General features: G+C 46.0%; 1 protein-coding gene across 2 annotated transcripts in view; it reads right to left on the bottom strand.

Annotated features, from left to right (window-relative positions):
- FRMD4B (FERM domain containing 4B) overlaps positions 1–20,936 on the bottom strand; it is a 321,646-nt gene extending 300,710 nt beyond the window's left edge. For both annotated transcript variants that reach the window (XM_053219080.1, XM_053219079.1), the window contains exon 1: positions 20,796–20,936. The gene's annotated coding sequence lies outside the window, so the exon portion shown is untranslated. The remainder of the gene's footprint in view (positions 1–20,795) is intronic.
- Between the last annotated feature and the right edge of the window lie 3,420 nt (positions 20,937–24,356).

Genomic DNA, 24,356 nt, shown 5'->3' with positions numbered 1-24,356 from the left:
AGTAAGATGTGCGCCTTCGGTGATGAGAGTGAATCAGGGAAGTGAAGTGCGTAGGTGTGCAAGGCTGCGGCGGGGGCTTGGGAGGAGGGAGGGGGAGGAGTTGTGCGAGAGACCTAAGTGCAATCTCGAGGGCTTTTGGCAGCCATTTTCTATTTTCTCTCAGACCCTTTTTCTCTCTAACTTCTCTGACCTTTCTAGAGTCAAAACCCAGCATTTTAAAAGAGCATGTAATGTAAAAGCCTACAAGGAAAGAGTTTTGGGCTTTCAGCCCTAGGACTGGGCATGGGATGCCTGCCAGGAGCCACTCTGTGTGAGACCTGAGAAAGCCTGGAAGTGTGAGGGTGCAGACATCCAGGAGGCAGCCTGGCCTCGAAGGGGGACAAGAGCCCATGGACAAAAAGACTCCCCTTTTCCTCCCCACAGGTAGAAAATTCTAAGGTGCATTTTATATGGCATCTCAAAGCATCCCCAGTGGGACAGAGATCCGGTTGCCCACAGGTGATGGTCTGCACCCTTCTTCCCTAGTCACACAATCCCCGCTCAGGCTCATGGAGACCTCTTCCCAAAATAAACCATGGACACCCTTGTCTTCTCTGCTGTAGGGGAAGCCCAAGCTATGACAGGCAAACAGCCATAACGAGGAAAGAGAAGAATTAAAGTCAGAAAAAAAATATTAGAAGGGCTTGTCACCCCCTCCTGGTCTTCTTACCTGGAATGTAAACGGGGCTCGTTTGGGCCCCCAGGACTCTCACTTTTTCCACTTGGTTCTAGACTCCTAGTTCTCTCTGGAGTCAGCACATACTTTACCCTGGAGATCAGCACTTCAAATCCTGCTTGTGTTCAAGGTCAGATGAAAGTTCCCTGAGTATAGCTCGACAGAGATGACTTAGATGAAGTCGTAGGTGATTGTGTGGGAAGCCGGCTCCTTTGGACAATGACCCAAGGCTTTGAGAGCAGCAAGTGGCACCCGGCGCGGGGTGGGGGCACTCCACCCTCCCTCACAATGGATGCTCACCCACTCCTGGGGTCAGGCCAGGCCCTAAGGCTGAAGAAGGCACTTTGATTTCTGCCTGAGACCCTCAGTGGCTTCATAACACAACAAACTTCTTGGCAGATAAACTTCCCAGTAGCCTCTTCCGGTCTTTGTGTTGGTTTCTTTGCCCCATCCCCCCACCCAAGCCCTGCCCTCACCCCCTCCCTTCGCTTCTCTTTTAATTGGTTTGCCTGAAGAATGTTCTTCCTACTTCAAGCCCCCATCACCATTTCCTGAAGCCTGGTTACACCTTCCTAGCTAACATGCTGCTTTTACTGCTAGTCTCCACCTAGTAAATATCTCATGCAACTTTTTAAAAAATTGTGAGTCAGATCATGTCACCTCTCTGCTTATAATAATACACTGGCTTTCCATTGTCCTTAGAATAAAATACAAACCAGGGGCACCTAGGTAGCTTAGTTAAGCGTCCAACTCTCGGTTTCAACTCAAGTCATGATCTCACGGTTTATGAGTTCAAGCCCCACATAGGGCTCTGTGCTGACAGTGCAGAGCCTGCTTGGGATTCTCTCCCTCTCCCCCCCCCCCTCTCTCTCTCTCTCCCGCCCCCCCACCTCTCTGCCCCTCCCCAGGCGTTCTCTTTGTCCCTCTCTCAAAAATAAATAAACTTAAAAAAATTTTTTTAAGGAATAAAATACAAAAAAACTTCTAAAAAATGAATAAAATACAAACCTTCTACAAGACCCTCCATAATATAATCTTGCTTCATCATGCCCTCCCCTGCTCTCTAGTTCCAGCCACACCCACCCATTTTCCATTCCTAAAACTCTCCTGGCATGCTCCTACTTCCTGGCAAGTGCATTAGCCATGCCCTCTGCCTGGCAATGCTCTCCCCCCAGAGGTTCACATGGCTGGCTCCTTCTTGGCCTTCTGGCTCAGCTGAAAGACAGACTCCAAAAACAGTATTTCTTCCAGAGCTAATCCAAAGTAACACTCCCTCTCCAAATAACACTGTCTCAATCACCTACGTTATGATCCCCAGGGTCACTCACACAGTTGCTGTAGACACTTAACAAATGTTTCCTGAATGACTAAATGGATGAATGAACCCAACTGCAGGTTGTGAAATTTGTACATGTTTGGGGCACATTAGTTACTTCACTTATTATTCTGAGCTACTCTCTCACTTAGATTCTTCGGATGCAAGAGGAGTTTGTAAATAAGAGACTAGGGTTGGTCTTTCCACTCAAGTACACATTTCCTGGCTACAGCTCCACTGATACCTGCTGCTGTTGGAGAGAGACACACTTGAGCTGGAAGCAGAAATAAATCCCTTCCCCATCCTCCTGCATCCCCATCACCAGCCATTACCTCCCACTGACACAGCCTAATCAGAAGCCAGCTAAAAGTGAGGGTGACAGATGTAGCTTGTAGACTTGTATCCCGCATCCCAGTTCAGAGGAGAGGAAGATGGGCCGGGAGATGAGAATCAAAAGATGAATAACCAGGGGCGCCTGGATGGCTCAGTCGGTTAGGGATCCGACTTCGGCTCGGGTCATGATCTCACAGTGCGTGAGTTCCAGCCCTGCATCGGACTCTGTGCTGACAGCTTGGAGCCTGGAGCCCGTTTCAGATTCTGTGCCTCCCTCTCTCTCTGACCCTCCCCCGTTCATGCTCTGTCTCTCTCTGTCTGAAAAATAAATAAACATTAAAAAATTTTTTTTTAATTAAAAAGATGAATAACCAGCAGAGTGTCGAGCTTTTTATTTTTATTTATTTATTTAAAAAAAAATTTTTTTTCAACGTTTATTTATTTTTTTGGGGACAGAGAGAGACAGAGCATGAACGGGGGAGGGGCAGAGAGAGAGGGAAACACAGAATCGGAAACAGGCTCCAGGCTCTGAGCCATCGGCCCAGAGCCTGACGCGGGGCTCGAACTCACGGACCGCGAGATCGTGACCTGGCTGAAGTCGGACGCTTAACCGACTGCGCCACCCAGGCGCCCCATATGTGTCGAGCTTATTAATTCAACAGAGATTACCAAGGGGCTGCAAACCTCAGGTTACCTCACAGGTTAGTTTTTCCAAGATCCCTCCTCTGTGGAAACAATCATCAGGAATCCATCCACATATTCAGAAAAGCAGAAAACAAGAAGCATTACTGTATTTGGGGAAAAAAAGAAAACACCTTCCACCGCAAGCAAAGTCCATAAAATAACAAACGAAAAAAAGTCAGAATAATTAAGCACCAAAATGTTCAGTCATGAGTAAGTTCAGTGGGCAGAATGGTGGTATTAGATTACTCTGTTGAGAAGGCAGACTGGGCATTTGCAAAAAGGATGAAGAAATGAATCCAGCCCCACAAGAAGATGAGAGAGGTAGCTTCGTAGCCCTGTAGCATGGTGCTTCGAACCTTCAAGGCTACTGAAATGCTTCAGGTAAAATAAGGCCAAAGCCAATTAATACACATAAAGCTGAAATGGTGGGGAGGGGTGAGAGGGGGAGGAGCTTTGGGCGGCACTCAAGTATTCGTGTGGGGTAGCCATTTCCAGAAGAAAGCACATCCCTATACCTTCTACTTGGCTATCCTGAGCCCATGGCTGTTGCTGAAGTCACAAAGTGGTGTTGAAGCTCCCTCCAGCCATCATACCTGTGTTCTGGGCAGCGGCAGAAGGATGACAGAAAGGCAAAAAGAGCATGCGTCCCGTCTGAGTCAGCTCCCAACTGGGACCCTCCCAGAAGCTCCACAAAACACACGTACACTTCACCAGCCAGCACTTGCTCCCACCGCCATATTGAATAGGGCGGGAGAAAGGGAAAGGTAGTCTCTCAGCAAAGCATACTACCGCCTCAAAGAAAACTGGGGGTCTGTTACTAAGAATGGAGGAGGCGGAAATCAGGTAAACCACTGGCAGTGGTCACAGACACGAAAGATGCGGCTTCCCAGTTAGCCCGGGGAAGAGTGCTGGAAAGAAAGATACTCAGTCTCCCCTGACAGGCACACCTTGCCTGTACTTGCTTTGCTACTCTCCACACCTACCCGGGGTGTGCGTCGTGAGGGATCAAAAGGCACCACCCCAGGGGGGTCTGTCCACGTCATCATCAGACGTACCCTCTGCTCCACTAATTACTTGAGGTAAGTGAGTGCCTGCTACCCACAGTGGTCTGAGGGAACATACAGTTTTTGCTGACCTGCTAATTTACCACGGATCACCCAAACTCTCTAGAAATTTGGACAATGAATTGCAGACCTCAGAGCCAGCAGGTATAAGGTTACTAATACTGCCTTACTGCCTGAGTGGTCAGCAACAATTCAGCATTGTGAATAATTAATAATGATACAATAACATCAATAACCATCTTCCATTGATTGCTGACCATGTGCCAAGCATTGTGCCGGGCATTTTCCCCCCCAGAGACTTGCTTTGGAGTATTAAATATGACAATGCATCCCACAGCCTCAGAAAATGTTTAGATTAATCTCTTATTTGACATCATCCAGTTAGTAAGTGGCAGGGTAAACCCAGGTCTTCCTGGCACCAACTCCCATGATTTTTTCTAGTAACTGCCATTGATTTAGGCTAAGTCATGTGTCAAGCCTTTGTATCAGTTAAAATATAGGTTCTTGGTTTTTAACAAAGACCAGGTAAGAGTTGTTCAGTTAAGTTCTGGTTCAAATTCAAGTTCAAGTAGAGGGTGGTCGGGCAGGGGCAGGGGCTGGTAGTGTAGTTTTGCTCCATACAGAGAGGGAGGGACCTGGACCTCTTTAACCTTCATGCTCTGCCATCTCCTGGTGTTGGAAGTCATAGAGAGGATGTGACTGCTGGGTGACACTTAAGCTGGACCCAGAACATCAGTGGCTCCATAAGTATCCTGCTCTCACCCCTCACCGCCACTGTCCTTGGAATATACGTTCTGCCTAGCATTCCCTCAGTAGGAGCCATTTCAAGGACTCAGCCTTCAGAGGGTGCAGTGGTCTGCCTCCTTCTTCCATTTCTTCTTGACCTCCATTTAAGGGGGCCAGTTTCGAATTTCACCTGGGTAACTCCCAAGGTTGCAAGCCAACGACTGGATTATTGCCCTCATCCCCATGTTTGAAGATGGCTCATTACCTCTTCCTTGTTCCAGAGCTTAAGGCAAGGAGAGAAGAACAAATAGAAGGCGTTTCCTTCTAATGCGAACAACTAGAACCTGCACACACCACTTCCTCTCCCATTCATGGAGGTGGATTAGGTGGAACTTGGTCACATGGCCATACCAGACACAAGGGAGGATGGGAAATGTAGTCCCTACCATGGCAGCCAGAAGCCCAGAGAAAACCCAAAGGGTGGGGGTTGTTACTAATAGGAGGAAGGGAACAAAAACTAGACTCTGCCATATTCCTGGATTGCATCACATGAAGAAAGGAACAATCTGATCTTCTGGTTCAGAGGGAGAGATGGGCACTGCCCCCACCAAGACCACACAAAATGGGGAACCCCCCCAATGGACCGAGGGAAGGTTGGAAGTGGGACAACCCAAAACTATAACAGCTGTAGTGCTCAGTAATTACATTTGGAAAGAAAAGCAAACCTTAAGAGGTGGCAGGAAAACAAGCTGTTATCATCATAAGAGAAACATAAGTCCTGGCTCATCATGTCACCCAAGCTACATTTATCCTTTCCTGTTTTTGGTTCACAATCCTTTTTCAAACCCTCCTTCCTCAGAGAACACAGGGCTGGTAAATTTTGGGTTTCTGAATGGAGGAAGTGGTGGCTGGTTCTGTGTGGAAGCACCCACTGCAGCTTTTCCCTCTGGACCCAGACCCAGGGGTAGTAGATATCTCAAAGGACCTCAGATGCCTGGAGCCACCAAAGAAACAGCCCAATGTGGAGGGCTAGGCAGGCCTGGCATTTATCCCGAATTCATGATCAACACCTGAAAGATGAGCTCCCTTAGGCCTTCCTCTAGGTGCCTGGGAACAATTCTAGGTCAAGTAAGGATTCACAAGACCCAGACTAAGCCCTCAAAAGTCCTCTCACTGTTAATTATGTACACAATCATACTATACCCTCCATAAATGGTGGCCCTAGGCCTGCCTCTACACATATTGACTGGTTCTAACATCCACGTAGCAGCTGCTGTCAGCACTCTTTCCCTTCTCCTTACTGCTTCCGGACTTACTTCTCCTTACTGCTACAGTGCCCTGCTCCCAACCACCACACCTGCATTTATTTCTCTGCCAGGGCTTCCTCGGGCTGATGGTCCTACTTTGCCAAGCACAGGATACAAGGGAAGCCTGTAGGAATTATCACTCTTCCTCCCAGAAGCAGCCCTCAAATGGTGAGGTTATACACCTCAAATGGGTGTATAAACACCCCAGCTCCCTCACCCGTTGGATGAGACCACTGCACTGGGCTGCACTATGCTGCATGTAGGGACTGTGCTGGTTTCCAAGTTTCCACAGTGGGATGGAGCTCTCCTAGCCCACGGTGGCAGTTGGATTGATAACACACTTTCTGTGGGCCTTCTGTTCCTTGTCTCATTTCCTGACTTCGCTGCTGCTGTTTCTTGCACTTTCCAAATACACTGCTTGCAGTCTACCTCAGGATATGCTTCTGGACGGACGCAAGGAAGGCCAGCACTGTGAGAGGTAAGTTACAACAGGCTGGCACAGGCTTTGGAGTCAGCCGGACCCAGGTTTGGATTCTGGCTTCATCACTTACTAGCTGAGTGATGCTGGGAAAACTATTGGACTTGCGAGTGCCTCCATTTCCTCATCTGTAACATGGGGCTAATTATACCAACCTTGCAGGACTGTAAAACTTTGAATAAAGCAGTTCCTCTAACATCCCTAGCATTGGTGATAGTACGTTACTGGCACTTAAGAGTCAGCTTCTGTTCTTTCTCAGGTCCGTGTTCTGAATGAGGACAATGAGGCTCAGGAAAGGTTTCCTAACTTGTATGAGATTATAAATGGAGTTAAATGATGGATCTTGGGTTCAAACACAATATATTTTTGGTTACAAATCTACTTATAACTTTCCCATTGAGTCTTATATATTTACGCCAGGGTCTAAATTTCCTCACTTGATGCCAAAAATCTTGCTAAATTTCAAATGCCCAGGTCTTCCTTCCACGCTGTGCTATGCAGACAACACATCTGGTTTCTGATTCTCAGAGATTCCCACATTCTAGTGCCATTCACACCCTTTGCTATTTATGTCCTCTGTCTGGGGGCATGGCTCTCCCTCCCTCATCCAGCTGTGACACTCTTCTACTTTGGGCATAAAGCTTTTTACAAGTTCACTTCTGATTAGAACAGTGTGACTAAAAATAGATAAACACCCAGTGGAAGAAAGATGATGGGTAACTTAAGGCAGAGCAAATGTCCAGGAAGTGTTTTACCCTCAAACACAAGTGAGGCACCTTCTCCATTTTCCCTATTTACCTTTGAGGAGAGCACTCAGAGCGTCAAATGCGGGGGCAACGCTGCTGAGCCCCTGCTTGAATGACAGAGTGGAGGCCCTGAAAGGGAAGAGGTACTGAATATTTCCAAATTCACTCCTTTAACTAACAGTGTTGTGTTACCCCACAGCCAGCTAAGTCCACACAGTGGCAAAGCAGAGGCACAGACAAAAAGGAAAACTGAAGTCATGCTGTTAAACTTACCCAGATTTTTATAATTAGAAATCTAGAAAGGAGTTATTTTCTTTCAGCATGCATTTAAATTTGGGGTCATTTAAAAAATATGATTTCATTGGGGCACCTGGGTGGCTCAGTCAGTTAAGCATCAGACTTTGGCTCAGGTCATGATCTCACTGTTCGTGAATTCAAGTCCCACTTCGGGCGCTGTGCTGACAGTGTGCAGCCTCCTCAGGATTCTCTCTCTGTCTCACTCTCTCTCTCTGTGTTCCTCCCCACTCTCTCTCTCTCTCAAAATAAAGAAACTTAAAATCTATACATATATATTTTATTTAAATGTGTATATATATATATACTCATAAGCATACATACACACACACACACACATATATATACATATATATGTGTGTGTATATATATATATATATATATATATATACACACATATATATATATATACATACATAGGACATAAACTTTCAGGGGTTAGAGTTTGAAAGGTCCTAGGTGTGACCTGTATCTACAGTAGGTGACCAGCTTAGTCTGGTTTGCCTGGGATTTTCCCAGATTTAGTACATCCCAGGAGAGTTCTCAGCCCTGAGTCAACCAGGTTGGTTGGTCACCTATTAGAAAACAAGCTTGATTCTCAAATCTCCTTTTTTTTTTTTTTTGCATCTCCTCAGGCAGTTTAAATCAATCCACCCATCACATTGCAGGGGTTCTGACTGCTTCTTGCAGAATACCCCATTAAATCGTCCCCACTTTAAGAATCCATAAGGATCTTCTATTGAAGAAATCAGAAATTCAGACACCTATGGGGCAAGACTTCAGTGAATGAAAAAGGTCATTTGCACAAAAGCTTTCCATCTATTCTTTACTTACACAAGGAATATACTCCCATTCTTCTGGACGCTTACAGCCCATTCAGTCCTTAACCCTCCCTCTTTTGATAGTCATGGGATGGACAACTATTTCTCTACGGAAGAAAACTGCCCAAGCATGATGAAAAACAAGGGCAATTCTCATTTGGCCTCAGTGGTAAGGCCACGGTTTTCTTACTCTGACTTCCTCCTGAAGCTGGCCTTGCACAAGGATTCACCTGCAACTAAGGTATTTCTCTGAGAGGTCATCCCAGGGACCACCAGTGGGAGAGTGGGGAAATGAGAAAAGGAATGAAACGCCATAAAAAGGGGAGTGTCCTATTAAGTCAACTATTGCTATGGGTGACTGGAGATGAACCCTACGGCAAAACTCTCGAAATAGGTGTAGAATAACACCTCAGTTGTCTCACCAGATGGGCAAGGGAGCTCAGGTGTCTGTGCACTGAACCCATCATCATTGGAAAGGTGGGCATCAAATCCCTGGCACTCACCCCCAGTCAGAGAGAGTCCTCAGCAAGATGAATGGAGGCGCTGGCAGCTGGAGGTCAGGCTGGCCTGCACCGAAATGGAAGGGCAAGTCTATGGGCTGGGCACCAGTGACACCTGCTGCAGTAATCAACGATGGAACCCATGGGCCGCCATCACTCAGAACTAGCCAACTGTTGCCAGGAGGGAATGCAGCCAGTATTGTTAGAGCTTCTGAATTTTTAAAAGAAACCTGGAATCCAAAGGTTTTTTTGCAGAATCTGCTGATTCGTAATTGCCGATGATTAATTCAAATATTTTTTAAAATGCTCTAGGGGCTAACTAAGCTCTCTATAGGCAGAATTCAACCTGCAAGCAAACAATTCACAGGCACTAACCCAGGTGAACCCCCTTATTCTACAGATGGGGAAAGCAGCGCCCTAGACGGAACTGATGTAAAGACCAGACCGCTACACCCAGTTCCCCGTAACTGCCAGCCAAGGAGCCCAGGTTTTCTCCTGACCCACTGTGCTGCCTTCACTAGCAAACTTCCCTCCTCCCTCCACACGTCCATCCTCAACTGGCCGCAGCCTGATCGCTGCCCTCCACTGCACTCAGAGCACACGAAGTCTTGTTCTTTCCCTCAACTCATTACAATACTTAGTATCACTAGAGAGAAATCAGATTCCTTGCGATTCTTAACTTCACAGAAAGTTACACAGTGCTTATTTCTAAGTACTTTATATATAATTCTCTTGATTCTCAAAGCAACCCTATGATGTAAGGACCATTATTTTCCTAATCTTAAAAGAAAACCATGGCACAGAGAGATTAAGATGTTTGCCTGCATTCCAACAGTTAGTGGCAGAGCGAGGAGACAAATTCCAGGCAGTTAGCTCCAGAGTCCATGGGCCTAACCACCACTCATTCTACACTCACTGTCTCTGAACTACCTACCTAGTTAGGCGTTTAAAATATCCTGATTGGGAGGCGCCTGGGTGTCTCAGTCATTAAGTGTCTGACTCTTGATCTCAGCTCAGGTCACGATCTCACGGTTCGTGAGTTTCAGCCCTGCATCGGGCTCTGCGCTGTTGGGATTCTCTGTCTCCCTCTCTGTCTGCCCCTCCTTGTTCATGCTCTCTTTCAAAACAAATGAAAAAACTTTTAAAAAATATTTACATAAAATAATAAAAATAAAAATTAAAAATAAATAAAATATCCTGACTGGTGGTCCTTTCCCCCATTATAATAGGAGTTGGCAAACTACTAGACCCATCATCCAACTCCTGCCTATTGCTTGTTTTTCTAAATAAAGTTTTACTGGAATTTAGCTTCCCCCATTATTTTATGTATTGTCTGTGACAATTCTTGCCCTAGAAAGACAGAGTTAAGTAAGTGAACACAGACCATATGGCCTGCAAAGCCTAATACATTTAGTCCCTGGCCCTTCACAGAAAGTTTGCTGACCCCTGCATTCTGGACTCGCCAAGCATTCCTGACGGCAGGTTTCTTGATTATGTTGCTTAATCATAATGCAGAAAATCCTCTAATCCCCCCAAAGCCTTAGCATACACAATGGTGAATTCACAGGTTAGAGTTCCAGAAACTGCAACTGTGCAGAATATATCTGGGAATCTAGGAATCAGCAAAAGTACCCTCAGAACCCCATTTAAGGAAAAAGATACCTGTAAAAAAGGTAGACACCTAATCTTGCATACTTAACTCAGCGAAAGTCTTTAAAGCAAGGGGACAGACACAAATACCCAAACTGAGGCAGAGAGGAGAAAGAGAGCAAGAGGCAACTCTCATAAGAGCTATCAACAAGCATGCCTCATGGAGAGACAGGGGTTCAAATCCCAGCCCTACTGCTTACTACTACTTTCTTAAACTTCAATTTTCTCACCTGTAAAACAGGAAGAATAATCTCATTTCTTGGGGGTTAGGCAGATTAGCCAAGACTATAATGTACATGAAGTTCCTAGCACCCCACGTGGGGTTTGCCGACTACTCGGAGAAACCGTGTGATTAGGGCTACCAGTTACTGTTAGAGAATAAAAATCGGTGATTATTTATACAGAGGCACTCAGCTCCACAATTCAGCTGTCAAAGAGTAACAGGATGATGGCAAGGAACAAAACGCGGTGTTTGCCATGAGGAGCCCAAATCCGGGAACCATCTACCCACATTTATATACTCCGTGTAAAAAAAGTAAAAAAGCATGTGCCATGTTTTCATCAAAAATAGTTCAAGCAAAAAAATAATGTGGGTAGGCAGAGGTAAGCTGTAATCACCTGGAAAAATCACTTTAGTGAGACAGATTATTTATTCCTTGACAACCCCAGATAAATGAAACTGTATAAGAAGTGAGAAGAAGAAAGTTTGCCTTGTATACTCTGAAAGAGGACACAGTTGCACAGCCCCCCCTTATCATTATAGTGAAAGTATTTACCGAATAGTATGAACACTTGTCGACAATCTATCAACTTTTAAATAGCCTTTATCTTGATCATTTTCAAATCTTTTCACTGAGGTCTAAAAAAAGACTAGCGATAGTTTTCTGGTATGCTTTTTCCAGGTGTAATTAAGCCTTCCTGATACAAAGTACAAGAACCACTCATGATCCAAACAGCTCAAAGCAGCTGAATCGCTGCAAAAAATTATTTCTGACTCTTCATTTGTTTGAGTCAAACTTCGGCCTTGAGAAAACGGGACACTCCCCTTTTTGTAGGCAGTGACAATTCAGCTGGATTGAGAACGGGAAGGTATATAACACACTTTTTTTTTCACTTCAAAATGCATTGAATTAATTTAGCACAGTTGGAGCAACTTACCCTGCTATGTCCTCAATTTACATCTTATGGCCCCACTGGGCTGAGGCTCTACATTGTTCCCAGTCTAGGGGCACATGGTATTCATTACTTGATCAGGATCTTGCATTTCAACTTGTCCATTTAAATGGATGCAATTAGTTCATTTGTGATGGCCTCAAATACCCTTATCTTTCCCAGCTTCTCAAAACAGCTACGCTACCCTAATGTTTTGATCTTTGCCTCAATACTGAAAGGTTACTTGATGACAAGTTGTGCCAAATATTATTTTTACTGCACAGCAAATAATTTTACTGAATTGTTCCACCAACACACTGCTGATAAGGAAGCCCTTTGTAAATGCACTTATTTTAAACACATTTATCTGGGACTTAAAACAATTTAAAAAATGAGAATAATACAACAGGGGCAGATAAGGCACACGGGGCACACATTTGATGGCTCGTAGTGTAAAGGGTTAGGATGGAAGCAACCTCAAGTGTCACCAGCCACTTGACAAACTCAGACAGCTAATTAACACAGATCAGGTCAGTTGGCGGCTGAGATGAGATTAGAACTGGCCTTCCTGTTTCTCAACCCCTTTTTCTCCCCAGCTCCTCCTTCATCTGGCATAATTGTACCATGTATTAAACCTGGATGAACCAGGACCACGGTGGCTCTGTGAGCTTTGCGCCTCCCTTTCGGGTTGCATATGGTCCTCCTGCTCTTTTACAATGACTGTATTGATGGGATGGGCTCGGTCAGGTCCAACAAGGGAAGCCTGGAAACAATCCTCGGGCTGCGTCCATTGTCGGGTCCCCTACCGATGCTGTTGGCTGTTATAAGCACCAGCTGGAAGATGGATGCTGGTATTCCAGAAAGACCTTTTGAATCAGGCGGGGCTGTGACTGGCCCCACACTGTGGCGGAGGCATAATTATTTCCAATAACTGTCTATCTAGGCTAGTTGGTGATTTCCAAAGGAAAGTGCCTCCTTGTTGTAACAAAACAGCCAGTGTTTATTTGGGTGGAGGGATGCATTTTTGAACTTATTTCTAATTTATGGTCACAATGCCAAAAACTCTGGTCTGTTAATAACTTATCTAGCAAGGCAGCAAGAAAAATAAACTTGTATAAATAACAATGAAGGATACACCACTTGACAATGTTGGATGTTTGCTGAGGATCTGTCTCAGGGGGCAATACTCTCATTTGAAGCACGATGGGCCATACGAAGCTCCTGGGAGGTATGCTCTCAGGAGAGAAAGCTAGACCTCTCAGGCTGAAACTGTCAGGGATCACAAAGAGCAGAGTCTCTCGCAGGATTGTGTCAAACAGCCCAGACTCTGTTCCAAGTTCAAATTCCGGGTCTGTCACTTACCAGCTGGGTGCATTTTGAACAAGTCACACAGCCCCTCCAGGCCTTGGTTTCTTCCTGTAAAGTGCGGGGTACTGAGGGTCACTATGGAGATGGGTGCCACACACTGTACAAAAAGCACATGGCAAATGCCTGGCACTTCTGGAGACTCAAGAAAAGGGGGACTACTATTTCTAGGCAGGGGCCTATTCTTTGAAGAAACTGGTTATTCTCTCTTTTTTGTTTTTAATGTTTATTTATTTTGGAGAGACACAATGAGAGAGAGATCGTGAGCAGGGGAGGTGCAGAGAGAGAGAGAGACACACACACACAGAATCTGAAGCAGGCTCCAGGTTCTGAGCTGTCTGCACAGAGCCCAACGTGGGGCTTGAACTCACCAACCACAAGATCATGACCTGAAGAGAAGTCAGCCACTTAACTGACAGCCACTCAGATGTCCCCAGGCAGGTTATTCTAACTGAACGTTCCAGACTAATTCTGTGTTGATCCCATTATTGTGGAAATCTCCACTTTGCATATAGAGGCATTTTCTAGAGTCTTCCTTATTATTCGCACCCTTCCTCCTGCTTGGCAAGCCTGTCTTGGAACTCTCCACTTGCTGCCACACATCTTTCAGGCCGAAGGGAAACATCCCCCTCCTCCCCTCCTGCCATCCTGCTGCAGCGGCTCTGGGCAGACCTGCACCTGTACTTGAACCTCTCCCTTCCCGCCAAGCTTTCTCTGCAGACCTCCCTGGCCCACTCACATCCTCTCTCCCCAACTAGATTAAGCTCCTGGGAGGCAGGGGATTACCTTACCCATCTCTGACCCTCCCACAACACCCAGCACATGTCCACGAACCTTCTAGGTTCTCTGATCCCTTGCTAGGCACAGTATGGTCCACAGATGAGCATCAGAAGCATCACCTGAGAGCTCGTCAGACTCTCAGGCTCCCACCCAATATCTATTGAATCAGAATCTGATCCCCAAGGGATTCAAGAGCACCATGCTGGAGACACATTCTCTAGTCTGGTATTTCCCAGACTTCCATCATTGGCAGATTCCCTTTGGGGGTGTAGCCATTTTTCAGCACCACCCACACTCTGTTACTAACAAATATTTTAAAATTATTTTACATTGACATTATGTAAATGTCATATCCTAAACCTTATCCTAAGCGGTAATATGCAGTCTGTCAATAGTTTATTCAGCAAGGCAGAAAGAAATACATTCTTTAATAAGTGTTGAAGTTCTAAGTGGAAAAAAAATATGTTGGTGCACATTAAAATAAACAAGCAACCAACAAAGTAAAATAATTCTCCATCTATCATCTAAAATTAACTCAGACACCACCAGGGGTACACCTAGCCCACTTCGGCAAACACAGCCCTGGGCTACTTTGTAGCTGAATTAGAAGACATCTCCACAATTCCAGACCCTGTGTCCCTGGTCTGGGTCTGCTCCCACCCACCATAGTTGCCTTGTGAGGTAGATGCATTTGTCTGCAAAACACAGATGGTTTTGGAAGATGGTGGGAGGCAAAAAACCTGGGTTCTGGCCCTGCACCATCCCTTAATAACTTGCCAAATCACATCTCTCTTTGGGACTAGCTGATTTTTTGTGGGTTAGCTGATCTCAAGTTTCCCTTTCAGATCTCACAAAAGGACATAATACCTGAGAGCAGAGGCTCTGCAGTCAGAACGACTTCGGGTTGAAATTAAGTCTCCATGATTTGCTAATTTCACCAAGTCTCCATTTTCCTCATCTATAAAATGGGAGTGATAAACGTACATAACACCTATATCAGAGGATTTTTGCAAGCATAAAGAAAAGGATGGCTGAAAAATGCTTAGACTGAAATCTAGCACATAGTGTCCAATAAAAAAATATAGCTATTAATGTTTTTTCTTGGCCTCCAAAATAATAATAGCTAATATTTATGGGGTATTTAATACGTAGCAGGCACTGTATGAAGCACTTTACACTGTCATTTTATCCTCACAATAACCCAATGAGGTAGGAACTCCTACTCTCCCCATTTTATAGATGAGAGAAGTGAGGCACAAAAAAGGGTAAGCCACTTGCTCAGAGTCCTACACTCCATAGGTGGTGCAACTGGATTTGAGGGCAGGTCATCTGACTAGAGAGCCAGTGTCCCCAACCCAAACTCATTCTGTCTTTCTGTAAAATACTGGTCAACACATAGACTTTGTCAATTCAACAAATATGATGGGATCCTGGCAAAGCAATTCCCAGCACAGGTGAATGCTTAGGGAATCTGAGCTGGTCTTGTTACCATTAGCTCTTCTCTACTATTATTTATTGAGCCTTCACATCTGAACAGGACCCTAATAGGCATCGGGATGTCCATCCTATCCTGCAGTTATGGTGAGCATCTCTTTATTTTTTTTAAGTTTTTTTTTTATTCTTAAGTATGACATACATGAAAAATGAACAAAATGGAACTACACAACTCACTATAATCTCCACGTAAACAGCCACGTATCCATCACTCTGTTGCCTCAGAAGCTCCTAGACACTTTCTCTCCCTCCTCCTCAAATATAACTAGTATACCAGGCTTTCTCATCCTCAACACTATATACATTCTGGGTTCTGGGGGTTGTCCTGTACATTGTGGGATGTTTAGCAGCCTCCCTGGCTTCCACATGCTAGATGCCTACAGCACCTTCCCCAAATGGCAACAATAAATGGCAGCAATTTCTCTAGACATTGACAAGGGTTCCTTTGGGGCCAAAATCATTCTGGGTTAAGAATCACTACACTATCATGACCTTTCTGGTAACCACATTCTTGCTTTCCTTTTTACTTTAACCACACAAGCATCCATCCTTAAATGTTACATTTAATCTTGCCTGGTGAAAGGAATTCTTTATCTATTAAAAAGACCTCTAATCACAGTCCCCTAAAATAGTCTATGTGAGGTGACCATATAATTTATCATCCAAACTGGAGGCGGAGGCATTAACCAGGACTGACCCGGGCAAGCCAGCATGATCCGTCCCCTACTTTGAGGGAACCTCTGCTGTGAGTGCACATTATCTCCACAGCCGCACACAATTAGGGCCCCCTTACCCGCTGGATAATTGTACACGAAGTGGCAGAGGATAATTAAAAGCAGCACATCCCCAAGGGCAGAGTAACATAGACCCAGATAAATATCTCAAGGCTGACGAGCTGTGGAGCAGAAAACTCACTGGCCTTGGCCCTCAAGGAGGTGTATTCTTCAGACAATTTGCTGAAAGACACCACTTCAACAACTACTTTCACCACATTAGTGCAGCCAAGTGATTAAAATAAACGCCGCCTTCCAAGATTCGCACATAAACGCAAGAAGGGTCAAGACCACCCCTTGCAAGAGGTTTAGGGTCTGTAGTGGATTTTTAATCAATATATCTGCCTTTTTTTTCCCTCAGTGCCATTGTGAAGCAGAGCAACCGCTATCAATTTGACCTGTTCTGCATTGTGATCTCCTAAGTCCTGGTATTGACTAGGTTAAAAGTGACAGCTAAGGCTTTCCTTGTATACATGAGAAGTCATATTGATAACCTATGTGCCTCAGTATAATTCAGTTCAGCCTCCATTCTTTCGGGCATCACAGAGAACAGAAATCCCCTTTCACTGAGTCAGACACATGTACGTTTCAACAAATGTGTATTTGATTTCCTCAGCATCCATTTCCCCTTTATCCAGCAACTGTATTTATCTGGAGGTCCAGCCCTCTGCCACCCACAGTCCATGTGGTCTGGGTGAGATTCCACCACAAGGCAAAGACCTCAACCTCTGCAGAAGTCATTTGGCACAGGGCTTCCCTCCAAACCATGCCAATCAGGCCAGTCAGAACTAGTTTTGAGGCTTTTTGTTCAACACCTGGGCAAAGGAGGTCTATCCTTTTTTGTTGGACTTGAACTGAAAATCGTGTAAACTAGCCACTGCTATAGTTAGCTAGTCACCCGACAGGGACCCTATACCCAGAGGAAAAAAGAGGAAGACAGAGCTGAAGACCCAAAGGAAGAAATCAGATTCTGAAGTCATTGTTTAGCCCTGAGCAAGATGCACTTGGGGCCAGTTCTAAGTATGTATCTTTCAGTAACTTGAACCTGTATATATGAAAAAAATTTACATACATATTTATATACATATCTGTATAGATATGTATCTCCTAATTCCAGTTGAATTGGGTGTTTGTCACTTATTATGAAAATACACCCTGTGGCAGTAGCTTTCCACCTTTTAGACAGCAACTCATGGTAAGAATTACATTTTATACTGCAACCCAGAATGTGCATGCAGCCCCAGTTACAGAACTGACTCAAAGTTTCATGAAACTACAGAACACTTACTAACATATGATGATGCTGATATTTTCTGTCCTGTTATACTTTAAAAAAAAAATACTGGTTGCAGCCCACTAAATCGATTTCATGACCTTCATTTTAATGTTTATTTATTTTGGAGAGAGACAGAGCTAGCGGGGGAAGGGGTGGAGAGAGAGGGAGACAGAGAATCCAAAGCAGGCTCTGTGCTACCCGCACAAAGCCCGACGCGGGGTTTGAACTCATGAACCGTGAGATCATGACCTGAACTGAAACCAAGAGCTCAACCCCCTGAGCCACCCAGGCGGCCCTCATGATCTTCATTTTAGAAAACACTGCCTTGTGCGATTAGCTTAAAAAAGGATCGTACCAGAAAAAAATGAGATAAGAAACATCATGATAATTTTGGTCAATCAGATCATTGAGGAAAATAGGATTTGGCCCCTAAATCAAGCATCTAGCAATAGAAAACTGCTACCTTACCATTTCTGACTACCCAGGGCACATGTTTACCAGAAGAGGAAAGAGAAATCTTAATGACCCAGAAATAAATAAACTACTTTTAAAAAAAAGCATCTTCTAAAACAAAATAAAAATCGTATCTAAAAAGAGAGAGATGAGAGATACATTGAGAAAAAAAGAGAGAGAGAGACACCTAAGTCTTAACTGGTGAGCTCAGTTATAGGATTTATTTATCTATAGGCTGAAGATAGTAATTCCAGTGAGCCTCAGCACTTACTGGGTATGTAAAAATAATGTGTTCATGATAAGATCAGATCTCTGGGGCAGATGTAGAGGGAGGCAGGGAGATAGGAAGAGAGAGGGAGGAAGGGAAAGAGATGGAGAGAGAGAGGGAGGTCACTTGCAGTGCAAGCCTCAACCCTTCACTTATGTGTGTACTGTGTGTAAAATAACTATGAAGAGTTCCTGAAATTTTAGACAATCACTGCAGGCTGTATAAGACAGGGTATTTTTTTTTTAACTGTTTTCCATGTACCTTATTTATATTGTCAGTTCGCCAAAACTTCCTTTTTGTCTGCTCAAAGCAATGCAGAATCTTGATTAAATCTGTGAAATCAAATGGAGAACAAGGATTCTCATGCTGGCTAGAAACAGGCCAGTGATGACAGTAAACAATACTGAGAAAACTTTAGCTGCTTTTACACTCTGGAGTGGCTGTAGCTTTAACTCCCCCGAAATTATTCTAGATTATTAGGTTCAAGCACAACTGTCTGCCTGTTTGAGAAGTCAAGAACTGTCCTGCCACTAAGAAGAAAATTTACTCATCTCCAAGCAGGGTGAGGTTTAAGGCAATCACTTGCATAACCCAGGAGAAGCAACTTCTGAGATTTTCCCAGCAATAATGAAACTCAAACCTCACTAAAATGGCATTTTAGGTAGATTTCCTCATTTTCCCTCATTATATTTTTCAAATACATTCCACCTGCATTACTGAATTTAAGCAACCAAAGTGTCTGATTAATATTTGCAGATGTCATAAAGAAGTGATTAACCTCTCCTGGGCAATAAGTCCTTGGAATTGCCTGAATTCTTCTGGCCCTCTTTTAAGAAATGTAAGCACTGTTCAAACGTGTGTGTGTGTGTGTGTGTGTGTGTGTGTGTGTGTGTAGTTGTGCTTTACTTGTTATTACAAAATTCTCAGATATATAAAAAAGAAAAAAGCATCATAGACTTATCAATATAACCATCACCTAGTTTGTGACATTTAATTTAGAGACCAAAATATATACTGAGTATTTACTGTAGGTCAGTCACCATCATGTTATGTAATCTAATAAAAAATATATGAGGGACTTATTGTTATTACTATTATTTTCTTCGTCATCATCAATGCCATTACAGCACATCCCCTTTAGAGGCATTGTCATGGTTAAGAGCCCGGCATCTGGAATCAGATGTCTTGTAAACTCCAAATTACCAGTGTGACTTACAGCAAGCTACTTAACCTCCCTCTGCGCTCAGCTTACCACTCCATGGACTATTCATAATGCCCAAAACGTGCCCACTGGGATGCCCGACACACAATAAGCTGTCAACCACCATTCTTAACAGCATGTGTATGGCACATGAAAGTGCCGCCTGAGGAGGTTAAGTAAGGTGAAGCTGCTTTTCTTCTCCTCCAGATACTTGATTTGGAAGCTCCACAGATGCATTCTCTTGAGGACGGGAGGCAGCATGTCAGGGATTGCGTTAAAACCTTGCACACATCCTCCAAATTGGTTGGTCAATTTCTGGGGCAAACACTAGCTAACCTTTGTGGATCCACCAGCTTTCCGGAAAGCCTGCTGCTGTCAGCACTCCGCAGTCTTTCTTCTGAAGGGGCCACCTTCCAGACGCAGCCGTCTGGGCACCGGCAAGCAGACCAAGTTGGTTTGCAAAAGTTCAGAGGAGTTGGCTCTGGTATGTTTACAAGTCCTAGCAGATCGCAGGAATGTTCGGGATAATTATTACCCCACCCAGGAGCGCCCAGCCCAACCCTCTCACATCTGGAAGGAAGCGTCCACACAAAGGAGAGCGCGAGAGACCTCCTCCTGCGGCTGCTTTCTCAGGCTCGGGGAAGATTTCAGACCAGCTCTCACCCCTTTTGTCAACAACACCAACCACTGCTCAGTAGTTTCTTTCGGAGCATAGGGCATTCAATGCAAAGGAAGTTTACCTTCCAGTCCAAACCGAATGGCATTTCCCAAAAACATCATCTTTGTCCCCTCCCCCGACACGCGCGCGCGCGCGCGCACACACACACACACACACACACACACACACACACACGAAGGTGAAAGGTGAAATACTCCAGAAAATTGATAGAGGGCGATCCACACGCACACAGCCTTTCCAACAGAAAAGCGGCTAGGATCAGACACGCCTAGTTAAAAGGGGCAGACAAACCCCAAGTATCCTCTCCTAACGCCAGTCCTTTCCCTGCCTTTTGAAAGTATCTGGGATTCATCAGCGTTTCTCCCACCTCCCACGAACGCGCAACAACCAAAGCACATGGTCCCTGGCGGCGCATTTACAAACCCCACCAGCGCCAACGCCTCGAAACCGCCAAACTTCCTGGCCCCACACCACCAAAGCGCTCAAAGCGCCGCGCCAAGTGCTCCGAAGCCTCCAGCGGAGGTAGCCGGAGCCCAGGAGCCGTGGGCGGGGTTTCCTGCCCGCGCGAGCGCCGGAGCCCCGTACCTCCGCTGGGGGTCCCCGGACGCGCGCTGCGCCCGAGGCGCACGCTCAGCGCCCGAGGTGGCCGCCGCTCGCGGTCGCACACCCCCCCCCCAACCCCCCGCAGCAAGCTGGGCACCCCTGGCAGTCGCCACCCTACCTGCTCTGCTGCCTCCTCGCTCTGCGGCTGCCGACCGCTACTTTATTGTCTCGGTGGCTCACCGCGCGGGACCTGGCGACCGGCTCGGAGCCAGCTGTGCAAGCAACTCCGCCCTGCGCAGCGCCTTCCCGGGCGCCTGCCTTCCTCTTCCTTCTCCTCTCGGCCCAAGCTCCTGCTCAGCACGTGAGCCGCGCGGCCCGACTCCCGGGCTCGCTGGACCGCCGGCGTCCGCCGCATCCCCGGCCCGGGGCCGCTCGTCGCCCCCGCCGCCGCTCGCCGCGCGTCCTCGCTTTGATCCACACTTAACAGCTGTGCCCCGGCCGCCTGCCTCGCGTCCTCCCGTCCTTCCGTCCTGCCCGCCCGCCCTCGCTGTCAGCCCCGGCTCCCGGCTCCTCTCTCCCCAGCTGCCCCCTCCCGCCGCCTCTCCGGGGGCTGGGGCGGCCGCTGCCAATGAGACTCGGCTGATGCGCTGTTCCGGCCCAGTCATTGTATCGGGAGGGGAGGAAGGGGAGGGGAGCGGGAGGAAGGGAGGAGGCGCCCTCGGCCCCCGCCGCGCGGCTGCGGGCTGGGCTCGCCTTCCCCGACAGAGAAAAGGCGCTGGTGCCAAGGGGCGCGGAGCGGCTGGCGCTGCCGAAAGTGGGGGAAAGGGAGGGGGCGCGAGCCCGCGCCTCTCCATCTCTGGCTCTGAGTCAGAAAAGCGCGGGGAGGGACTCTGTTCGCTTCCCAGGCTTCAAACATCCCAAGCCCTCGCTGACCTTAGAATAAAGGGGATGAGGCATGGGCGCCCGCGGGAAGCTGGGGATCTAATCTGGAACGGGAGTGGGTCTGGCTAAGGACTTCCTCTGAGATTCCCGCGAACCTGGTGGCTTTTCTTGAAAGAGAAAAGGAGAAAGGAGGGGAGGAGGGAAGAAGGAAGGAAAAAGGGAGAGAGGGAAGTAAGAGTAAGAAGGAAGGAGAAGGGGGGGTGGGTAGAGTAAAAAAGAGAATAAAAGGCTACTCCGTGCCTGGCATTTTCCCTCCAGAACGGTCCTGATTCAGGAGAGTTTTATTCTGCTCTACTCCTGCAGAAACTCCAGAGGTTAACTCAAAATAGCTGCTAAGTGACAAGACAGAGATTGCAGCTTGATCTGATACCGAGTGTGATGTGGCAAACGAGAGAAGGGTGGAGGAGGAAGGGGGGACCATTCAGGAAGGATCTGCTATTGGGATTGTCACAGCATCTCCAAATGAGTTGAGGAGTAGCGCACCGGAGGGGAGATGCGCTGTCGGCACTGAGAAAAAATAGTTCCCAAACACCCTTGCATGTGCGTCCTATTGCCGGACCACGTCTCTATATGCTATGAATTCATTTTTAAAGCTAAATCTATTTTTTTAAATAATTGTCTTGAGACTACACAATTATATCATACCTCTGCACTTTGCTGAAAGTTTGGCTGATACATCAATGTCAGTATATGAAAGAGACCAGTTCCCTAACCCTGGTTGTGGCATTTTTCCTCCTCCTCTTTCTTCTTTTATTTTTTTAAAATTTTTAAATGTTTATTGCACATATAAGCAGGGGAGGGGCAGAGAGAGAGAGGGAGACACAGAATCCAAAGCAGGCTCTGAACTGTCAACACAGAGCCCGATGTGGAGGGGAGGGGGGGCTCCAACCCACCAAACCCATCAGCTCCTAGATCAAACTGAGCTGAGGTCAGAGGCTTCACTGACTGAGCCACCCAGGTGCCTCCATCCTCTTCTTTCTCCTCCTCCTCCTCCTCCTCCTCCTCCTCCTCCTCCTCCTCCTCCTTCTGCTTCTCCTCCTCCTCCTCTTCCTCCTCTTCCTTCTCCTCCTCTTCTTCCTCCTCTTCCTCCTCCTCCTCCTCCTCCTCCTCCTCCTCCTCCTCCTCCTCTTCCTCCTCCTCCTTCTCTTCCTTCTCCTCCTTCTCTTCCTTCTCCTCCTCCTCCTCCTCCTCCTCCTCCTCCTCCTTCTCCTCCTTCTCCTTCTGACAGATCACCAGCCTACAAAAGAGGGACAGGGTTGGGGAGGGAAGGCTCACTTGTTTTCCCAGGCCCTGGCATAGCTGCTATGGACATGAAGTGCAAAGCAAGAACTGAATAGTAAAGGCTTGAGATGGAGTGGTGTATAATATTACATCTGTGTGGTGTGAAGTAATTAAATTTTCTTCTGGTGTTGAGTGGACTGCTTGCTTCTAATTAAATAGACTGTATTGAATGAATAACTGACATCTGTTGAGCAGCTATTACATGCCCCCAAGACCTGACCTGAGTAAGCACTTTACTTGGTATTATCCCATTTAGTTCTCCTGGGAGAAAAGGGAGAAGACTAGAAGCCCCATGAGCTCAGGGTCTACACCGACTTTGATCAGCCCGTGCCACACAACAGTAGCTCATTCAATGTCTGTTGAGTTAATGGACTTGCATTTTGCAGAGGAGAAACCTAAGGGTCAGAGAGGTTCATTGACCTGCCCAAGAATATGAAACTAGAGGTGGTTGTACCTGTCTTTGAACTCAGATCTGAAGACTCCCTCACCATTGCACAATACTGTCTGTTCCATGTAGACAGCAGCAAAGGGCCCCAGGTAAGGCAGCAGTGCAGAGAGTAATGGCTTACTCTGCCCTCATAAGTGCACGTAATGTCCTTGGAGAGAAAGTCAATACACATACCAAAGGCACTAGAGAACATCCCAGGGAATGTACAGCAAAGTGGAACAGTGCAGGGGAAATGAATAGCACAAGGCTGGCCATCCAAAAAGTGCTTGGTATATATTTGGGGGGGGGGGGAGGGGAAACTAGATGCAGACCGCAATATGGAAAATGGAATGTAAGCGTTGTCATTAAGGTTGATGTGGTCAGTCAGAGTAGTCTAGAGAGTTTTCTGCAAGATGTGGGATATTTACTGCATTTTCTTGGAGCCAAGAGGCCCCTGCTTGACAATGGGAGCTCCAGGTTGGTCATATGTGGGTTTGAAACCCAACTTTTCCATTACTCAACCTAAAATAGGGATAATAATAAGGCCATCCTAATAGGGTTGTTGTAAGGATTGAATTAGTTAACACCTGTAAAGCATTTGGAATAGTGTCAGGCACATGGTGAATGCTTAATAAATATTAGTGATTATTATTAAAGGAGAAAGGACAGCTTTGTTTCCAACTTCAATCTGTGATAAATGTTTATAAAATACAAAAATAGCAAAATAAAAAAGCACAATGCAAGAGAACAAAGAAACAAAACTTGTTTTCTTTATTCTTACTGTAGTATAGAATTACTAATTCTGGATACATATTAGAAGGGTGGATTTACTTTTCTTTTATTATATCAGAATTTCTTTAATTATATCAGAATCTCTGGGGTTGGGGTTGATAAAACCTCACATTCCAAGACCCCAGCTCCAGAAGGCTCATGGATCAGAAAACTGCATTTTTAACAAATTCTTCAGGGGTCCACCTGAGAAATACTGCTTTGCTCTTCCCTCCACATCCCTTGTTGCCCACCCAACCTCACTGACCCAGGATTTTTTTTTCCACCCTAAATTGTTACACTCTCATGATGAATTCAGTG

The sequence above is a fragment of the Acinonyx jubatus genome, chromosome A2 (assembly GCF_027475565.1).
Source record: "Acinonyx jubatus isolate Ajub_Pintada_27869175 chromosome A2, VMU_Ajub_asm_v1.0, whole genome shotgun sequence".
Classification (NCBI taxonomy): Eukaryota; Metazoa; Chordata; class Mammalia; order Carnivora; family Felidae; genus Acinonyx; species Acinonyx jubatus.
This window is presented reverse-complemented; position numbering and strand designations above follow the sequence as displayed.